This window comes from Elephas maximus, chromosome 4 (genome assembly GCF_024166365.1).
Source record: "Elephas maximus indicus isolate mEleMax1 chromosome 4, mEleMax1 primary haplotype, whole genome shotgun sequence".
Taxonomy (NCBI): Eukaryota; Metazoa; Chordata; class Mammalia; order Proboscidea; family Elephantidae; genus Elephas; species Elephas maximus.
In genome coordinates, this window is record NC_064822.1 from 184,313,398 (window position 1) to 184,333,581 (window position 20,184).

The window sequence follows — 20,184 nt, forward strand, 5'->3', positions numbered from 1 at the left end:
AAAAAAACACTGCTAGGATGGGCCATTGTGCATCATGTTATTAGCGCCTTTGATTTTTAAAATTGTTTATCTCTAAATAGATTTTTAGTAATATCTTCTGTGAGATGTTAAATCCTACTGTTTAGTCGCTGGTATTTGACAGAGTGAGGGCAGTGGTCGTTCAGTGGTAGAGATCTCACTTTCCACGTGGGAGACCTGGGCTCGGTTCCTGGCCCATGCACCCCAGGCACAACCCGTGTCTGTCAGTGGGGGCTCATGTTGCTACGATACTGAACAGCTTTCAGCAGAGCTTCCCGATTCAGACGGCCTAGGAAGGAAAGGCCTGGTGGTTTACTTACCCCCCTCCCCAGCTCCCCTTGCTTTATTTATTTATTTTAAATTCTGTTTTTGGTGAAAGTTTACACAGGCAATTAGGTTCTCATTTAACAGTTTCTGTACATATTGTTCAGTGACATAGGTTACATTCTTCACAATGTATCAGCATTCTGGGGATTTTCATTTTGGTTATTCTAATCTAGCTTCCCTGTCCCCTCTTCCTTTCTCATCTGGTCTACAGTAAATGTTTACCATTTGGTTTCATCGGGACAATTATTTTGAGGAGCAGGGTATTCATGGGTGATGTTATTTATTTTATGGGCAAATCTGTATTTGGCTGAAAGGTGACCTCTAGGAGTGATTTAAGTTCTAAGCTTAACAAGTACCCCAGGGCAATAGTCTCCAGGGTTCATCAAGTCTCTGCTGGTTCAGTAAGTCTGGCCTTTTTTTTCTTTCTTTTTAGCAATTTGAGTTTCGTTCTGCATTTTACTCCCATTATATCCGGGACCATCTTTTGAGTCTCTGGCCTAAGCGATTGATAGTGGTAGCTGGGTACCATCTAGTTCTTCTGGTGTCAAGGTGGGTGATGTCATTGTTCGAGTAGGCAGTTGGTTGTGTAGACTAGTTTCCTCTTTGAGCCTTTGGTTTCCTTCTTTCTCTTTAGCTCTAGACAAGTAGAGACCAGTAGTTGTATCTTAGATGGCTGCTTGTAAGCTTTTAAGACCTCATAACGCTATTTACCAAACTAAGATGTAGAATGTTGTCTTTATGGACTATATTATGGCAGTTGTCTGAGTTGCCCTCCTCAAACCCCATAGACCTTGTGAGGTGTTTGGTTGTACTGGTGATTTACTTCTGGAAATCAGACAGTGTAAGTCCTATGGGTCACAAAAGTCTCACCTGCGGTAGATCATGGGGATGGCGCAGGACCAGGCAGTGTTTCTATCTGTGGTGTGTGAAGTCGCCGTGAGTTGAGGGCTGGCAGAATACCAGCTAAACAACAACAACTTGACAGAGCGAGCAGGTTAGGTCAAAAGCCAAATAGCCCACCACTGAGATGAATGAGTTAAGTGATCCCAATGCTTTCAGGCCAAGATTAATTCGGGCCTCTGGTGGCGCAATGGTTAAGAGCTCAGCTGCTAACTGAAAGGTTGGAGGTTTGAACCCACCAAGCGGCTCTGTGGGAGACAGACCTGGTGATCAGCTCCTATAAAGATTACCCAGAAAACCCCCCCCAAAACAAAAACCTGTTGCCATTGAGTCATTTCTGATTTCTAGCAACCTTATAGAACAGAGTAGAACTGCCCCATAGGGTTTCCAAGGCTGTAATCTTTAGGGAGCAGACTGCCACATCTTTCTTTAAAAGAGCAGCTGCTCATGGGTTTGAACCACTGACCTCGTTGGTTAGCAGCTGTGTGCTTAACCACTGCACCACCAGGGCTCCTTCCCATGAAGATTACAGCCTAGGAAACTCTATGAGGCAGTTCTGGTCTGTCATATAGGGTCAGAACTGACTCAGCAGCACACAGCAACAACAGAAGTAGTTGGCACCATTGTTTGGAAGTCAGGGTAGAAAATCTAACCTATTTATTCCTCATTTCTTTTCCCCTGATCACTGATACTACAGTTCAGGGTAAGGGGTCAGGTACCTTGCTCATTTTTAGGTTATGGACCCCTTACTGGTGTTTTATCATGTCTTCCTTCCCTTTTTTTGATCAGGGGCATTGAAAGGGCAGACACAGTTAAGCTGGCAGTTATGACCCATTTAACTTGAGTAGGTTCTCTGAAGTTCTGTGTGACCAAATTAAAAAACATTGCCCAATAATACGGAGTTTTTCTATGAGGCTCTGTGGGGGAAAGGCCGTGAAGTACCTATTACATCGCAGGTACTTCATATTACCTCATTTAGTCCTCCTGACAACTTCACGTGGAGAATTATTTTTGAGTCATAAGAAGAAATGGCATGTAGAACTCTTAGGAACAAGTCCCCGGCCACATAAACTAGGAAATGTAGAAAGTAGGTGCCAAAACCCCAGAATGGGTTCTCCTTCCAGGCCTTCTTAAATGCAGTACAGAATAATTTGATTAATTGGGCGAATCCCTGCTTTGCAAAGTGGACTGTCTTAAATACCGTATGGATGTAAATGATGGTACCTGATGGCTTTTTGGGGGTCCTCAGACCTGCATCCGTAATAAACAGCAGAGCAGACGGCCTTCAGGGCGGTGGGCAGAGCAGAAGCCTTTGGGGCTAGGTCCGGGATGACCACTGCACAGCGTCTTTCCTTTTGAGCAGCATGACAGATTAACAAAACTAAAAAAAAAGAGACATCACAGACCAATTAAAAACTTTATTTCAGATGATTAAATGAAAAGCCAAACTGATCAGTACAAAGACAATTTTAAAAGAATCTTAACTGTATTGAGTTTAAGTAGTAACAAAGTGTAATCAAATAGAAGGCTTATCAAAGCTCTAATGAGGAAAATAGAAATCATTTGTAATTAGATAATAATTAAAGGCAAGCACATGCCCAGTGATTTTAAAGTGCTTGAAAACAATTAGTCTTCTTAAGTAGGTTAAACATCTGGGTTACAGACTTGTTTTAATTTACTTAACAAACCTGTTCTTCATAGGTGATGTAAAGGTGAACTTCAGCATGGCTGTCTGCATTAGCACGAATTCAAATTTAAGGAATACTCTTAAAATTTTTTTTAACAATAAATTTTTTTAATTAAAAAAATAATGTCTTCCACTAATACCTACCCTATCCCCTGAAGATTCCACTCCCTGGAGATACCAATTTTACAATGAATGCATACTCTCCTAGGCATGTATGAATGTATATATATCGTTGATCATTGCGTTATTTATGATGTGCCAGGCACAGTGCATTCCTAGAGACTACAGTGGCCAGCAATCAAAAACACAGTCCCTTCCACCCCGGAAGTATTTGCATGTCATTCAGTTATTTGGAGATGCCATCGTTTCTTTAAGCTCTCTTTCCTGAGAGGCAGTGGAATATCAAGGTTGGGAGCTTGAGCTCCGAAATCACATCCTAGCCCTGCCAGCAACTGCAAAATACATGTAATTCAACTTCACTGTGCCTTGGTTTCCTTATTTGTAGATTGGACTGCTCCTCCTGTTGTTGAGAGTCAGTTCCAACTCATGGCGACCCCATGTGTTTTAAGAGTAGAACTATGCTCCTTAGGGTTTTCAATGGCTGTCATTTTACTGCGGAAACCCTGGCGGCATAGTGGTTAAGTGCTACTACCGCTGCTAACCAAAAGGATGGCAGTTCAGATCCACCAGGTGCTCCTTACAAGCTCTGTGGGGGCAGTTCTACTCTGTCCTGTAGGGTCGCTACGAGTCAGAATCTACTCGACGGCAAGCAATGGGTTTGGTTTTGCGAATCTTACTGAAGTAGAACCTCCAGCTCTTTTGGTTAGTAGTCGAGGGCAAAGTCACCCATCTAATTGGACTGTAATGAGAATTATATGCAGTGATATACATGAAGTGCTTATACTTGTGCTTGGCACAGAGCAAGTACTCAGGAGATGTTAATTATTAATGGATCTCAAGCTGAAAGAATTGAAGAAAAAGTTCAAGCATTGAGTTGCAATACTGAAGGATTCTACGGGGAAAATATTAAACAACACAGGATGCATCAAAAGGAGATGGAAGGAATACACAAAGTCATTATACCAAAAAAAAAATTGGTTGACATTCAGACATTTCAGGAGGTAGCATATGATCAGGAACCGATGGTACTGAAGAAGTCCAGGCTGCACTGAAGGCTTTGGCAAAAAAACAAGGCTCCGGGAGTTGATGAAATATCAATTGAAATGTTTCAGCAAATGGCTGCAGCACTGGAAGTGCTCATTCATCTATGCCAAGAAATTTGGAAGACAGCTACGTGGCCAACTGACTGGAAGAGATCCATGTTTATGCCTATTCCCAAGAAAGGTGATCCAGCCAAATGTGGAAATTATTGAACAATATCATTAATATGACACACAAGCAAAATTTTGCTGAAGATCATTCAAAAGTGGCTGCAGCAGTACATCGACAGGGAACTGCCAGAAATTCAGGCCGGATTCAGAAGAGGATGTGGAACCAGGGATATCATTGCTGATGTCAGATGGATCCTGGCTGAAAGCAGAGAATAGCAGAAGGATGTTGACCTGTGTTTTATTGACTGTGCTAAGGCATTCGTCTATGTGGATCATGACAAATTACGGATAACATTGTGGAGAATGGGAATTCCCGAACACTTAACTGTGCTCCTGAGGAAACTGCAGTGGATCAAGAGGCAATCATTTGAACAGAACAAGGGAACACTGGATGGTTTAAAGTCAGGAAAGGCGCATGTCAGGGTTGTATCCTTTCACCATACCTAGTCAATCTGTATGCTGAGCACATAATCCGAGAAGCTGGACTGTATGAAGAAGGATGGGGCGTCAGGATTGGAGGAAGACTCATTAACAACCTGCGATATGCAGATGACAACCTTGCTTGCTGAGAGCGAAGAGGACTTGAAGCACTAATTGATGAAGGTCAAAGACCACAGCCTTCAGTATGGATTACACCTCAACATAAAACAAAAATCCTCACAGCTGGACCCATAAACAACATCATGATAAATGGAGAAAAGATAGAGGTTGTCAAGGATTTCATTTTACTTGGATCCACAGTCAACACGCATGGAAGCAGCAGTGAAGAAATCAAAAGACGCGTTGCATTGGGCAAATCTGTTGCAAGAGATTAAAGTGTTAAAATGTGAAAATGTCACCTTGAGGTCTAAGGTCCGAGCCTTGGTATTTTCAGTCGCCTCATATGCATGCGAAAGCTGGACAGTGAATAAAGAAGACTGAAGAAGAATTGACGCCTTTGATTGTGGTGTTGGCGAAGAATATTGATTATACCATGGACTGCCAGAAGAACAAACAAATCTGTCTTGAAAGAAGTGCAACCAGAATGCTTCTTAGAAGAAAGGATGGCGAGGACTACATCTCACATACTTTGGACATGTTATAGGGAGGGATCAGTCGCTGGAGAAGGACATCATGCTTGGTAAAGTAGAGGGTCAGTGAAAAAGAGGAAGATCCTCAGTGAGGTGGACTGACACAGTGGCCGCAACAATGGGCTTTAATTAAGCATGGCAACGATTGTGAGGCTGGCGCAGGACCCAACGGTGTTTGGTTCTGTTGTGCGTAGGGCCACTGTGAGTCAGAACTGACTTGACAGCACCTAACAACAACAGCAAGCATATAGTATTTTACTTTTCTAAATAATCTTAAAATTGCCTCGTACAGATTTTTTTTTGCGTACTTGTGCTTTAGAAACTTAAAGATTTGGTTACCTTCCCATTGGGGAGCTTTGTTGTTGACAGAGTTGTTAGTCTCATAGAACAGTGCAAAAAACTAGATAGAGAATGGGCAGTAGGAGCTTCATTTTTCTGAAACCCTGTGCCATAGAGAACTGGGACTTCAGCTATATGGAATATGAAATAACTGGCTTAATTCCAGATTTATCTATGCTCAAGTGTTGGTTTAATGTTATTGCTTTTATATGGAAATTTCTCCGTTTCAAATAATAGCAATTTAAAAATAGCTAGATGAGTTTTATACTCAAGTTTCAGAGGGTTGTTTAATGTGGATCACTAGAAAATGTCAAATTACTTTTCCTTTAAGTAGTATAAGCCAAGAAAATATTGTATACAATGTTTTGAGAACTTTGCCTGGTGGATTTTGAAAACTAGAGCAAGGAATAGACATTAATTCCCACTTCTTCTAGTTTAGTTAAAGTCATTTAATTTGATGTTTAAATTTCTGTATACCTGTGCTTTGAAAACCTGAATAGACTTTTAAAATCTCTAAATGGCTGTTTTGCTGCTGGCAGACCTATTTTGCAAATGACCAATTTGCTGTTGAAATTTTAACAGGAATGTTTCCACTTGTTACCTTTCACATTTGAAAGCATCAAATTTATTTTTAGGGTATTATGATTGTGGTAGATTGTGATTTTCATACACTGAGTGAAGGAATATAAATAAACCATTGTTACCTGTGAGTATACCGAAATATGTAAACTCACGTAGGATAAACCCATTTCTCACAGACTGATCTAGTTCACGTATTGCTTCAAGATAGCGAATGACTTGTTTCTCGGTTTGGAGATACAGAGCTCACAGTGTTGGATAACAACCCCCATAGCTTTCTGAAGAGTAAAATGTTTCCTCCATGTCACCAGCCCAATAATGACCTCTGGTTTTTGAGGTTGTATTGAAGGGGCCCATATGCAGAATGCCTACTGGGACAGCAGCAGGAGTGGATGGTCTCGGGAGAGGGCATAAGTGAAGGCAAGGAAGACGCCACCCTCAGTTATCCGTTGGGAGTCTGTACTGCTTGTATCTCAGCACCATTGCTTCTGTCTCCCCTCCATACTCTTTTTGTCGTTCCTTGCTGGCCTCTTCCTTCTTGCTCAGGCTTTCACTAACATTCTGATCTAACACTTGTTTGAATTAATGAGGACATCAGGCGTGTTGTCTTAGACTACGATGTGGCCAAGTTCTGTGCTGGATGGGCTTCAGTTTTGCAGGTTGGCATTTGCTTGCTCACTAGCAGGTTTTGGAAAATGCTGGCTGGGGATTATCATCCTGTCTTGTTGAGTGTTGTAGAGAGAAACTAACTGTTAGTGTTCACGTTGCTGTTAACAAACTTAACCAGTACTCAAAACAAATTGCATTCTTGGTCGAAAGCTACTAGTGCTTCCCAGCCTGGTGACAGGACCCTGTAATGCATCACAAAGACCTAACATGTCACAGTATGACAGGTTTTCCCCACTGCCCGGGGTCGTCTCTCCCCCTTAATGGGTTCCCATCAGGGGTGCTTCGTGCTGTGTCACCCACCTTCCTCTTCCCATCAGCCCATGTCCCACCATCTGTGCTTCCATCACAGAAGTCACCTGCATGAGAGTACTCTTTACTTCCTCTTTAATCTCTTCAGGTATGTCATGAAAGTGCAAAACCGAACCTGTGTGCAGTGAGATAGACACAGTTGGGGGAAAGACCCAAGGAATTCTTTAATGATGACTTTGATAAATTCTACCACCTGTGAAAACTCTGTACAGTTACAGTAAGTTCCACGTTTACCTTTTAAGACCTGGTATCTTCTTTCTTTCTTTATATAACCTTCAGTTCAGCCATCAAAATGGTCTCATGTGGTTAGGCCTTCTACTGCTGCCGATTTTGTTTTGTTTTTGTTTCCTACCACATGGTAGGTTCAGCTGAGAAGTACTTCAGAAACCACTGAAAGTTCTAGCCCCATCTTTCTGAAGAGTGTGGTGATCCAGTAGGGCTGTTAGTTGTGGGGTGAGGTGGGGGATAGTGGCTAGCATCAGCTTGGGCCTCCAGCTTATCTTTCATCACCCTTTATAATGTGTCCATGTCACTCTTTCTTTCCTGCCCCAGTTTTCCTTCTTTAGCCTTTCTCACCCAAATAGCATCACCTTCTTCAGCCCTGTGCTTCTAACCCCTACTCAGTAAACACTCCTCAACACACAAAAGGTCAACCAGTTGCTGCCGAGTCAGTCCCCGCTCACGGGGACCCTGTGTGTCAGAGTAGAACTATACTCCGTAAGGTTGTTCAGTGGCTGATTTTCTGGGGGGGGGGGGGGGGGAGTAGATCGCCAGGCCTTTATTCTCTGGAGCCTCTGGGTGTACCTGAACCCTCAACCTTTTGGTTAGCAGCCAAGAGCATTAACTGTTATACAAAAGGCAAGCACCCCCTCAAAAGAAAAAAAAAGAAACATTTTATAACGCGGCATTTTGACCAAAATATTAAACTTTCTGTGTCTTTATATGTTGCTGTCTTTTTTATTTTCATACTGTGTTCAGACTGGGTTCTTTATAGCTTGATTAAAGAGGAGGAGGTATGAGGGGAGAAGCTTTCACGGGGATGCTGATTTCGGCCAGTTCTGTAAAAAGTTTGAGTCCAGAATTTATTCATGGATCACGAGGGCAGGTTGTTGCTGCCAGAGGCCAGGGCCGGTCATTCCAGATTCACACCGCGCCTCTGCTTCCCTGGCTGTTGGCCTGCCCTTCTGCTTCCTTGGACCTACTGTATTAAGGAAAATGCTAGCAGGTGACTAGTTATAGTAAATTTTGGGTGTGCAAAGCAGTTTGTGGAACTAGGGTTCTGATGTTTGCACCACTGTTTTGTAAGCCTCTTGTCTTTCTAAATGATACGTGTGTACCCGGCGCAGAGGGGCTGCCTGGCCTCATGGACGCTCTTCCCTGAGAATAATCTCTGCTGGCTGCAGAGCTGCCTGTGGCTGTCGAGAAGCGCCGCTCTACTTACCCCACCTGCTGTTGGTCTCACTCGGCTACTGCCACTGTGGCTTTTTTTCTGTTTTTAATAAGCTGCCAATTACTTGGTTTTTGCAGGAGTACCAACAGCTCGCCGAAATGGGCATATCTTCGTTTTCACTTAGCCACTAAAAATACTGATATTAACAAGGCTTCTCATCAGTTGTTATTTTCAGAGTACTGATGCGTTTTCATTGTACTAAACAACGCTGTTCGATTTTTTTCAGATTGAGAGCAACGTACAGCCACGTAGCAAAGGGCACTTTGCCCAAGGCCTTCCATTCGACAGTGGTGTTAATTTCAGGTCTGTCTCACAGATGTGCTCCACTGTTCTAATGCTCGTGGACTACCCTGGCTCTGCTGAGCCCACGGTTTTTCAATGGGTTGACTGGTTATCATAGAGGAAATTGTCCGTCTTGTTTCTTTTGTTCACTGATGTCCCTCAAGAGCTTAGATTAGTGCTAGCACTTTTTAGAAGTTTAATAAGTATTTGTACAGGTGTTGTGATTTTTTTTTTGTGATAAGCAAATAAATGTAATTAAGTAAATTGTTGGCATTCACAGATTATTTGTTAATATAAATTGAGACCCAGGTTTCTGTGCACCAGTGCTGAAAAGGATTCATTGGTGTTGACTACAGGTACTTTAGACGTGCTGGTTCTGTGGTTTATATATTAAGAAAGAATTTAGATACAGTATATTAATGTAAGAGCCCTGGTGGCACAGTGCTTAAGAGCTCTCCTGCTAGCCAAAAGGTCAGCGGTTCGAACCTACCAGCTGCTCTGAGGGAGAAGGATGTGGTAGTCTGCTTCCGTAAAGATTCATAGCCTTGAAAACCCTATGGACGTAGTTCTACTCCATTCTGTAGGGTAGCTGTGAGTTGGAATTGACTTGTTGAAGGCAGCGTGTATGGTTTTGGGTACATTTCATGTAGTCACCGAAAATCATAGATTAGTCAAATGGCGGTTTGCCTGAAGAAGCAGTAATCATCATCAGCCATTACTGAACCTTGAAAGTGAGTCATTTAATTTGAAAATTGCCATGTAAGCATTGAAAATTTTTAAAAATGTAATTGAATAATTACCTGAAAATTACCATTGTAACAAGCAGACATGTTTTGTGATATTCTCAGCTTACTGATTGTTTTAAAAACGGAAATTATTACAAGTGTTAAATGTTTATCATTTATGTGGCATTTTTTCCTTAACCAGAAAGTTGGAAATGTAGTGCTGAGTCCATAAATGCACTGTCAGCGTTGTTTGGATTTGGGGAACCCCAGCAGATGAATTTGGGCAGCCAAAAGGGATCTTGGTTATTAAGGAGGTCTTCTTGGCTCCCAAGGTTCCGGTGGATTTTATTTTTCTCATCTGTCACTATACAAGGAGCTATTGGATAATAGTATCTGAAAGATCACGTGATGGAACTATGCACTGGTTTCTATTTCTAGAGCTACTTCCTTGGTCCTTACATCTTAAGCCTGTTTCCGCAACTGTACAGTGAGGTTAACAGACTTTACCTCAGGGATGTGAGGACTACACACATCATGGTGGTCTCTGACACATGATGAAAACCGAAATGTTCGATATTAATATGGTTCTTAAAATGTCACATCTGTATGAGCTGCTCATTCAAGAGGTCACTGGACAGGAGTGTGTGGTTAGGAACATTCTGAAGATCAGCGGGGTTCCATCTTTTGTATTGAAATGACTCTCTGTTTAAAAATATGACTTAAGGTATCATTATATTAACAACAGAACATGTAAGGAATTTGGGTCTAAACCTAACAAAACCTCTATGAAGAAATCGTAATACTATATTAGAAGGTATTAAAATAAGACCTAAATAAGTATAGAGCTCTGCCATGGTCATGGGTAAGAAGGCTCAATAGTTATAGATGTCATGTCTTCCTCTATTGGTATATAAATTCAAAGCATTAAAAATCTCGATTATTTTTTTCTGAAACTTGATGAGCTGATTTTAAAGCTTATATGAAAGAGAGAAAGAACAGGAATGGCAAGTAGGAGGACTTACCCTACTAGACAGATAGCCTGTGGCATAGAGGCGGGGATAGAGATAGAAAGCCTAGGCTCAGATGCCCACACAGGTATGGAGCTTTGCTCTATGGCCTTACTGGTCAAGGGGGAGAGGTGACAGTTGACACTACAGATCAGTGGAGGAAAGGATGGGTTTTGTTAACAGATGTGCTAGGACAATCACTGTGGAAAAAATGAAGTCGGATCCTTACCTTAAACCATATACAAAAATAAATACCAGATGGATTCAGGATAAATGTGAGAGGGAGAGGTAATACTTTTAGAAACAAATACAGAATATTTTTATTACCTTAGGGAAGGGATGTTTTAAACATGATACAAAAAGCACAAATCACATGAAAAAAATGGGTACATTTAAGAACTTAACGTTCATCAAATGACACCATTAAGAAAGAAACTAGGAGGTATTTTCAGCACATATGATCAACAAAGGAATTGTATCCAGAATACATAAAGAATGGCTATGAATCAGTAAGAAAAGACCTGGAAGAAAAAATAGACAAAAAAACCAAACAGGAATTTCACAGTAGAGAAAATCTAAATGGCCAGTAAATATAGGAAAATATATCCAACATAATTCGTAATCAAGGAAATTCAGGTTAACTGCAGTGAGATACTATTTTGTACTCATCAGCTTGGCAAAAATTAAAAGGCTTAAAAATACCCAAGTATTGATAAGGATATGAAGCAGTAAGAACTTGTAGATTTACTAAAAGTTGACTAAAAGTGGGAGTGTGAATTGTTGCAACCACTTTGTAAAACAGTGTAGCAATATCTAGTAAAAGTGGAAAAGGGGGCACCCTGTGACCCAGCGGTTGCACTTGTAGGCATGTCCCTACCCCCAGAAGAGCCCTTGCAAATATGCATGTACAGGGGACACATACAAGGATGTTTCCGACAGTAAAAACCGGAAGCGTAAATGTCCATCAGAAGGAGAGTGGTGTATTAACACAGTGGAAGTCTTTACAGCATTCACGTGAATGAACTGTAGCTGCGTGGGTCAACATAGATGGATTTCAGGAACCTAAAGTTGAGTGAGAAAAGCAAGTTGCAGAAGAATAAAACAGTGTGATTCCGTTTATAAAATTCAAAATATATAAAACTAAAAAGATATTGTTTAGGTTACAAAGCATTATGTGGTGTAGAGCAAGGGGATGATAAACATTCAGTTGAGGATGGTGGTTAACTGTTCGGGGGTAAGAAGGGGTGGAATCCTAGAGGGACACAAGGGGCTTCTGGGTACTAGAAGTGTTCAGTTCCGTAAGCTGAGTGGTGGGTACATGGCTGTTCATTTTATTTTTCATAGATGTAATGGTTCTTTTGTATGCATTAAATATTTAATGAAACACTTTTAAAAATTATCCCCAGAACTTTTACTGTTTTTAAGAGTGGAAAAATAACAGAAATGTCAAGTCTCCATCCAAAAAGTAATTTCAGCGCTGACTGCTTATTTTTAAATGTGTTTTGAATTCTTTGTAGATGAGAGATGCTTGAAACGGGGCGAAGGGAAAGGCCCAGTGGTCCTTGCTTGTCCCCTGACTTCGGCACTGAGAAGGCTTCTGCCACCGTAGATGTGACAGTGTGTCTCAAGAGCTGGCTGAAGGGGGTTTTAGCAGCATGTGAAAGCATAGTCACACATTTAGCGAAGCCACAATATGCTTATCTCCTGTTCATTTTATTTTTTCTTGGCATCTAAGTAATTGAGCCAGATGGAAAATGTTTCCCACATTAGGTTCTCTTTCAACATGTCAGCCATTTAATTTTACTGTCCCTAATCTCCTGTTGATAAGACTTCAAAATGTGAGTAGCTGACTAGGAGAGCCCTGTTTATTCTAGTCAAAGTTGATAGCAGCCTGTCCTTGGGGGAGCCTTGCTTTAGAACTTTGTGTTTCCCACTGAATTCTCTAGTACAGAAGCTTTTAATGATAGCATACACCTGCCCCTTTCTGTGCAATCCATAGACCTAATAGGCAGTAAGAACAAAATAAAACCAGCTTTCATTTCTTCCAGCCTGCATGGGCGTGCAGTCATCCGGCTGGCAATTAAAAAAGCCCAAACCCTTTCCCACCAGAACAAGCTGAAAAGTTTAATAGTAAGCAAAAGGAAAAGAATAGTTAGTAAGAGCCTGGGTGTAGGCATCAGACAGACTTAGGTTCAGACCCTCTTCTGCCACATCGTATGTGTAAAAACATAACTTAGCCTCCGAACCTCAGTTTTCTCTCTCAGAGAATTGGGATGATAATAGTCCCAATTTCAAAGATTTAATTTAAGGAATAAGAGACTGATGTACACAAAGCACATGTCGCTGTTACTGTTGTTGGTGTGCCTGGACTGGCCCTGATTGTCCTCTAAAAAAGAAGAGGGTCTCCCCTTGGCCAGACATTCTTCTCGCCGTCCCCAGTCTGCCTCCCAAGACTTGAGGAACATCTCCTCAGACCTCACACGGGGTGGATCTTCTCCTACCGTTTAACTAGTTGTGTGAGCATGGGCAAAACACATGAATCTTTGAAATGGTTTCTTCAGTGATAAAGCAGGGAAGGCAGCAACTGTCAGGGGTTTGCTGCACAGATCAGATGGTCAGGTGAGATGAGACTGTGGCTGTGACAATGCTCCATCATCTGTGACACACTGGGACTACAGGCCCTGCTTAGTGTCCTCCCTGACACACCCAGCACGGGCCCCCTCACTGAGCAAGGCTGTTAACACTGGTTGTAGAATGTATAAAGTTGGGTCTTTATAAAACAACGTTGAAGGCACGTGGCTTGGACAGCCTTTTTCTTAAAATTGGTAGGGGGTTTGTGGATCAGTTTCAGCGTCCGGGTTCATTGAGAATGTTCATTGAGAACTAGTAACACTTCGGTGAAAAGAATTTTCTCCAACACTTTGTATGCATTGCTTTCAGAAGTTAAAAGGAGAGGTGAGTTTAGAATCTAGATCAATTTCCCCTTCTAAAGTGTACCTCTTTTACTGCAGTGGAAGCTGAGTCTTCAAGACTGGGATTGGAAGCGATTACCGTATGGCTGATGATAAGCATTCTTTGATACCCTTATTTTCTTAGAACTTAATTAAATTTCTTAGTTTCTTAGAACTTAATTAAATTATAAGGAAGATAGAATAGTTTTATATGCTGTGGTTTGCCAACTGTCCTTTGTCATCCTCTCTTCATGCTCCCTGGATGAACTCATTGCTCCTAAGACTTGGGCTTCCTTCTCCGTGCGCTGGAAGACTCCAGGTTCTTATTACCAGCCCCACTGTCCTCTGATCTGTTTCCAAGTGCACACTCAACATCTGTGGATGCCCCGTGGACACCTCAGCTTTCCCGTGTCTAAAGCTAAACTCTATCCCTCCTTCTCTGAGCCCCAGACCTACATTCTTCCTCTTGTGTGCTCTGTCTAATTTAAGTCTTGGTTGATCACCCCATTCTTTACCAGTGAGTCTAGCTCAAGAACTTGGAAGTTACTCTAGAGCAGAGTTTCTAAACTTTGACTTGTTGGCGTTCCTGGGTTGGATAAGCCTTTGTCGTAGAGGTTTGTCCTATGCATTGCAGGGTATTTGGCAGCGTTTCTGGCCTCTCGTCACAGTTGGTCAGTTACCAAGGTCTTTTGGTACTGCTTCCTGAATACCTTTCTGAGATTTCTTCTTTCCTCATTGTTGTCACTGCTCATGCCATAGTTCAGGTTCTTTTCGCTTGCTTGAACTATTTTAGTAGTACTGGTTTTTTGTTTTTTTTTTTTAAGACCACCACCTGTATTGAGTACCTGACATATATAAGACACCTTCCCACAAACTTACTCTAAGTCTGAGTTGTAAGCAGCAGAAACCCAGCTCAAATTTTTAAGCCATAAGAACCTTCTGGCTTGTGTTATAGGAGCCACACCACCCTTTCTCCATCTCTTGGCAGTGCTGACTGTGCTTCACTTCGGTCTCAGAAGGGCTCTTTTGTGCAGGCTGGCCAGGAGGAGGCCTTGGCAGTTCAGAACCCACTTTGTATGCACATTTCTCTATCCCAGAGAAGGACAGCAAGAGGGGGTCACCAAGAGAACTCTGGCAGCATTCTGTGGGAGGGGTTAGTCTCTCACATCCCACAAAATGTGTGGGGAGATAACCCTATTTCCCGTATAAGGAAACCGAGGCCCAGGAAGGATGGACCTTGTGCCCAAGGTTATGGAGGTTGCATTTGAGTGGAGCTGGGTAGAGTCTGAGCTCTTTGCATTAGTAAGTGCTGTGCTCCTGCTCCTCTCTGGCTGTCTTCTCCTGCCCGGTAGTCTTCCTTCACTATAAGTGTTAGCTTCCTAAAGTGCAGATTTGGTTGTTTAATTACTTTGCTTAGGTTCCCTCAGTGGTTCCTCATCAAGATAAAGTCCAAATTTAGCCCTAAAGACAAAGCTTTTATATTGGATCCTGATTATCTTACTGTGTGGACCTCTCCCTGCCGTTGCCCCACGTGTGCCTAGGCCTTCAGCCACCCACTGCCTTTGCTTCTGCAGCTTCCTTAGCCCAGTGTAATGACCAGGATCACGGGCCCTGGGAAACAGACAGACCTGTGTTTGAGGCTTGACGCTACCACCTACCAGTCCTGTGACCTCGGACTCTGCCTGGAATGCCCTGCCCACTGTGTCCGCTAGCTGAAGTCTGTTCTTCAAGACTGCAGATGTAGCCCTAACTGAAGAGGCCTTGCTGGCCTCTTTCTCCTCTGCATCTTAACCACTCCCTTCTGAGCCTCTGTACGTACTGCTGTTAGCACTTCCTTCAGTATCCTTATTGCCAGCATTTACTGTTTTTTAAAAGCATACCTTTGGGAACAGAGTAGTTTGGAATTTTTGTGGCCATTGTGAACACGGGCCAAGGCTGTGGTCTCTGTGTCCTGGGTTTCTACTTGCTCCTGCATGTTGAAGTTCCCTCCATAGCTGGATGGCTTTGCCCCTGCCTAAATACTTTGCCTTCATCAGCTCTGTTTTGCTTGTTTCTTTTTCAAATAGTCTTAAACAGCACTGCCCAATAGAACATCTACAAGGATGGAAATATTCTGTATCTGTGTCATCCAATAAGGTAGCCACTAGCTACATGTGGCTGCTGAGCAGATGAAATGTGACTGGTGTGGCTGAGGAACTAATTTTTAATTTTATTTAGATTTAAATTGCTGCGTGTAGCTTAAACTCGTTGCCACCGAGTCCATTCTGACTCATAGCGAACCTATAAGACAGAGTAGAACTGCCCCATAGGATTTCCAAGGAGTGGCTGGTGGATTCGAACTGCTTACCTTTTGGTTAGCAGCCGAGCTCCTAACCACCGTGCCACCAGGGCTCCTTTGCATGTTACTCGTGGCTGCCATGTTCAGCAGCTCAGGTCTTAACTGTTACTGCTGCCTTAACTTTCCCGTTCACTGAGACTTTTCGTTTCTTCTACTTTGTAACTTCTGAAATCCGCCTTCCTTTCTTTTATGATGTACCCTGATGCCTGCTGCATCTGGAGCCGTGAACTTGTATTATTGAAAATGAATAAAGCACTCTCAGTTTTATTTCCCTTTTATCTGGATGTTTGCTCAGTTATAATTTTTTTTCAGAAGTGACTTCTTTTGATTAAATTCGACATGCTGCTGAAGAAATGTTAGCCGTCAATTCTAAATTTTTTTTTTTTTTTACATTTTAACATCTTTGAAATCAAGTTGTGTCTTAGAATTGGTGGTGACTTAGCATTGAGTCTGTTCAGTTGGTAGCAGTTTTCCTCAGTGGAACATAAAATATTGGTGCATTTTCCAGTCACTGGTGTCCTAGATTTGATATTTTTGATTTGTGAGCCATTTAGTCTTGTTGGAAAGAATAGTGGCTGGTGAAAGTTTTACTTAGTGTATTTGCCGTGATTGTATCAGTTAATACGTGTTTGTTTCTTAGCTCTAAAACTGCTCTGCAAACCACATTTCTGCATTACTGCCTTTTTCTTTGTGAGATATCACCAGTAGGGGGCGTGCCAGAGGAAGAAGGAATTTGTTCTTTCCTGTCTGTTTCCTCTTCCCATAAGGGTCACTGGAGCAATACGAATTTACCCCAGTGGCAGCACCAGTTCTACTTCTGAAAATCAGCCAGTGAAAACCCTATGAAAGCCAATGACAAACTGAGGAGTTTGTCCACTACTTTCAGGACCAGCTTCACGGTACCTCCCGAGGCCTTGGCATGTGACCAAACCCCATGTACACAGAAGGAATTGCTGCCCAGTGTTGCTCCATCCCCATGATTGATTGCAGATCAGACCATTGTGATCCGTAGGGTCTGATTTTCAGAAGTGGATCGCCAGGCCTTTCCACCTTAGTCCATCTTAGTTTGGGAGTTCTGCCGAAACCTGTTTAGCATTGTAATCTCCACTGGCAGAAGGGGCGGTGACTGCACTTGAGATGCCTTGACTGAGAACCCAGTTAGCAGTTCTTTCTGTTAAGGTGGTTTCTGTCTTCCTGAGTGGACCCTGACAGATACCTAGTAAAGTCAGCAGAGCCCCTGGTATTGATGGACCACATCCAGGCTTCTCTCACACACCTATTCTGTTCTTTGCAGCCAGTGACCTTCATGAAATGTAAATCTGATCATGTCAGCATTTCCCCCACTTAAAAGCCATCAGTGGACTCCAGTGCCCTGGGAAAAAGAAGAAAATTCTTAATGGGGTCTGTAGGGCCCTGTGTGGTCTGGCTCTAGTTGGCTTCCCCAGTCTCATCTCACACCTGGCTCCACTTCTGCCTTTGTGACCCAGCCACACTTCTTTCACTTCCTCCGGTTTCTTCTGGGTGCACAGCCTTTGCCCCTGCTGTTACCCCTACCTACCTGTTCTCCCCTCTTCTTGCCTAGTTAGCTCTTGTTCTTCCTCTAGTCTCAGTTTAACTGTAACTTCCTCAGGAACACCTTTGCGACCTCGCTGATGAGATCCATTCCCCCTACATGCACTCACGGTACCTTGTCCCTCTTACTGTGCTCACCACGGTCCTAATGTACATTTATATGTATTATCTTCTCATGAATGTCTTTTCCCCCAGATAATCCATTAGTTTCATGAGAGCAGGGACTAAGTCAGTCTTTTTGTTTTTCCTTTTATTCTTTTCTTTTCCTACTGCTCTGTCCCCAGTTCCTAGCACATAGTAGCTACTCAATAAATAAAGTAGGGCTATTTGGTGGTCACTATGAGTCGCAATTGACTCTACAGCAACGGGTTTGGTTTTTTTTTTTTCTTTTGATGGTGTCTTGTTGGTGAACCAATTTTATTGCAAGATGAAAACTTTGAGAAAGAAAGCCTCCCTTGCTGTGTGTTAAATGACTTCAGTAAAAACACTGACAAGGAGCACAGTTGGGAGGAAAACTCACTTATTCAGTTGGAAGTCCTGGCATGTTAGAGTGCTGAAATATTCAGGTGAAAACACAGAATGTGAAAACCTGTGTAACTCATTAAAGCCTAATTCTTCCAGTGGTTCCTACGTTACCACTTCCCCTCCTTAAAAGTCAAATGTGAAGTTATTCTTCTTTGCTTTGAGTTACCAAATTGGAGGTTTTGCTGCAACATGAATCCATGATGTGTGGATATTTGCTCTTCCAAAACCTTTTCTCCTAGTCCTGTATAGTACCTGCGTTTGGCTGATTGATACAGCCATGCTCTTGGCCCCCTTTCCTAAGCTTTCAAGTCCCTAGTTCTCTTGGTCTCATGGGCAAAAGCCTTCCACTCCAGCAAGGTGTGTGCCATGCATCCTTCCTGGGGTTCATTACCTAACCTGAAAATTCCACTGACTGTGGACGCTTTAATTTCATCGCTTCTCGTCTTCCATTGCTGCATTATTGGCATCAACTTTTTTTTTGGTTAATAATAAAAAAGTAGAGACAATTTTTTTTAATGGGGGGTAGTGGTGGTTCAGTGGTAGAATTCTCGCCTTCCATGCAAGAGACCTGGGTTTGATTTCCAGCCAGCGCATCTCAAGCACAGCCACCAGCTGTCTGTCGTGGAGGCTTGCATGTTGCTACAACGTTGAACAGGCAACAGGCTTCAGTGGAGCTTCCCAACTAAGGTAGGTGAGGAAGAAAGGCCTGGTGCTCTGCTTCCGAAAGTCAGCCAGTGAAAACCCTGTGGCTCATGACAGTTCGATCTGCAACTGGTCGCGGGGATGGCACAGGATTGGGAGCTTTTTAGTTCCGTTGTGCGTGGAGTCGCCCGTGAGTCAGGTGCCATCTCTGCAGCAGCTACCATAAACGTTTCTTAATGTTTGTCCCATGTAGTAGCTCCTAAATTATTCTTTTTTCCAGATTGGATTTTATTAATTCTGCATCTCTAAATTCACCATCAAATGTTAGAGCAGAAAGGCATTCGACGTTGTCTAGCGCTCACCTCCCTCTTTCACTTGTGCACTCAGAGCAGACAAATGGCCTGCCCAAATCCCACAGGGTGTTGGTGGCAGAGCCAGGGCTCCTGATGCCCTGTCTCATATTTTTGGTGACACTGAAGACTGAAACCCTAGTGTGCATAAGGCAGTGTCAGGAAAGGACGCAGACAATGTGACTGTGTAAAGTAACTTCTTACTGGCTCTCTAGAACTAACACATCCAAATCAGGGCTTCTTTCAAAAACCAGCATGTGCAGGTACTGAAAAGGGTGGCCTGGCACCAGTCACAGTCTGTCTGAAAGAGGAGTTCCAAAACTGTTTTGAGCCAAGAAAATACTACTGGAATAAGCACATAAGTCTCTTCAAAACAGCTGCAGCTGCTTGAAGGTGGCACGACTTGTCTCAGTAAATTCTAGTAAGATTGTCAAAAGTTACGTTAAACTTCTTTCACGTAGTATGGCTACTGTTCTCAGAGTGCTTATAAGACCATGACCTATATTTTAAATACTAGAAATAATTTCTTAAACCCTATTATCTAGCATCTGATTGATTACAAAGTGAGCAGTGAGGGCTAGGAACTCTGAACAGGGAGGGCAAGTGTTGCCAGGAAGCATCTGTGGGCGAGAGACTTCAGTTAGCCCCCAGTACAGTTGGCTGGCACGCCCTTAGTCCCTTGTTTTCACAGGCATTTATTGAGTGCCTTTCTTGGACTAGGCGTGGGTAGCACAGGGTGACCAGAGAAAAGGCAGAAGATGACAGATTATAGATAGGTTGCCTAGAGGATTGCGTAGGGTGTAAGCTGAGGCCACGTGGATGGCAGGCTTTGAGAGCCAGGCTCAGGAGTGGAGACCTGATTCCATAGGGTAGAGAACCCAAAAACCCACTGCCGTCAAGTCGATTCTGAGTGAGGGAACTTCAGGTGGATGGAAACTGTACAGGAAGGAGGAGAAAGTCATTTTTAGCGTGGAAGGTCTGACTTGGGAATGTGGCTGTGAGGAGGCCCAGGGAGAGGCACGGGAGATCCTTTGATTTTTGGCCCAAGGAAAGGAAGAGTCACGGAAATGATGGCAGGGCTTTCCCCTTCTGTATGGTTCTAGCATTCCCCAC

General features: G+C 42.8%; 1 protein-coding gene across 7 annotated transcripts in view; it reads left to right on the top strand.

The window, feature by feature from the left end:
* The window catches only part of TNRC6B (trinucleotide repeat containing adaptor 6B), a 296,019-nt gene that overhangs the window by 175,688 nt on the left and 100,147 nt on the right, over positions 1-20,184 (top strand). The gene's annotated exons all lie outside the window — the stretch shown is intronic.